The sequence below is a fragment of the Orycteropus afer genome, unplaced genomic scaffold, assembly GCF_000298275.1.
Source record: "Orycteropus afer afer isolate SDZICR_OR568_19922 unplaced genomic scaffold, OryAfe1.0 scaffold00010, whole genome shotgun sequence".
In the NCBI taxonomy this organism is placed as follows: domain Eukaryota; kingdom Metazoa; phylum Chordata; class Mammalia; order Tubulidentata; family Orycteropodidae; genus Orycteropus; species Orycteropus afer.
The window spans coordinates 23,546,282-23,548,054 of record NW_006921597.1 but is presented as its reverse complement, the minus strand read 5'-3'; positions in this window follow the sequence as shown (position 1 = coordinate 23,548,054).

Below are 1,773 nucleotides of genomic sequence, written 5' to 3'. Positions count from 1 at the left end.
ACAGCAGAAGGAAATATTGCTCGGTCTTGCAACAACTTAACAATCATTGCCTTGCTTGATCCCATAGTCACAGCACTTTATCTAGCAGTCAATCTATCTCACTGAGGGTCTTCCCCTTTTATCCAGACCCTCTACTTTGTCAAGCATGATATCATTCTCCAGGGACTGGTCCTTCCTAACACATGACCGAAGTACAAGAGACAAAGTATAGTCATTCTTTTTTCTAAGGAGTATCTTGGCTGTACTTCTTTGTCTTTATAGCCTTCAAATTGCACTCAGCAACTGTGGTTCAACTGTTGCAGTACCAAATTGAGTAGGACTGAAGTTTTCTGGTAAATAACGACACCATGATTTAACAGGAAAGCAGGTTGTACACAAAGATAAAATACATAATGCAGGAGGACATCAGCTTATGTGTCATATCATGTTATAAAAAACTGAATTTGTTTTCTGAATGCTTTTTTTAATACCAGTGTAGACTTATACAGGACTATATAAGGCATGCCAGTTTGAGCTCATTCATTGTCTAATGCAATTGCAATTATTAGGAACAGCTTTTGAGATTTTCATATATGACAATATATTTTGACTAAGCATTCAGTATTAGGGTTAATTTAGTACATTTAAGAATATCAAAAGTGTTCAATTCTACCAAGAGTTCCTTTAATGCTTTAAAGGCACCCCACTGAGAGAAGACATGGCCTTCTTCTCCTGTCTTAAATGGGGTCCCATCAAATCTCCTCATCAAAAATCCTGAGAAAATTGTATATAAGCAATATTATAAGAGTATTTTAGTACCGTTTTATAGGAAATTAATATGTTCTCAGTGGGATTGCTGAAGTTTTTAAATGCATTTCATTTTTATGCAGAATAAGAACAACAGTCATTGGTCTTCTTAAGGACAAAAGAGAAGAAAAAAATAGGTAAGAATTAACACATACTGGCTTTATAACATCTAAAAGAAATAATTTTCTTGGAGAAGCAACTGATAGTTATTGAAATATATTATGAAAATTTGTTTCTCCAGAGGTGGCAAACTGGGGGCCTGGGCACTGAATCTGGCCATCAGACACATTTCATTTGGCTTGCACAATATTTTAAAACATTGAGAAATGTCATATGAAAAATCAGATAGCATGCTTCTAGCAAATAATCCAGTAAACTTGGGTTCAGATAACTGTCTGATCACCACGAGCTAATTATCCCTTGTGGCCCAGTGATTAAGCACTCGGCAGCTAAGGGAAAGGTCGGCAGTTCCATCCTATCAGCCACTCTGCAAGAGAAAGATGTGGCAGTCTTCTTCCATAAAGATTTATAGCCTCGGAAATCTTTTGAGCAACTCCACACTGTCCTGTAGAATTGCTATGAGTTGGAATCAACTTGACAGCAATGGGTTTTCAGGCAAAACTCAGCTGGAGTTGAGCATTAGCTGTCACCTTTAGATTGGCCATGCTTTTTCCAAGTTACTTCATCCCTTCCACTTCCCATTGCCCAATTTTCTGCCTGTTTCTTGTGTTTATCTTATCTGCCTGGCTTTCACAGGAAGCTTTGTTTTCAACTTTTGTTTTCACTCATCCATCCCCATTGGCCATGCTTCTAGGGTTTCAAATATATATTAACCCCTTTCCTCCTCCACCCTTTCTAATCTCAGAGAATGAAGTAGCACTGTCCTCAAAGGATTTAGTCTCAAAAATAAATTTAAGAAAATTGGGAACCCAAAGCAAACAGTCCCAAAATACCACCAAATATCTGAAAATTATGAGTTTTGAAATA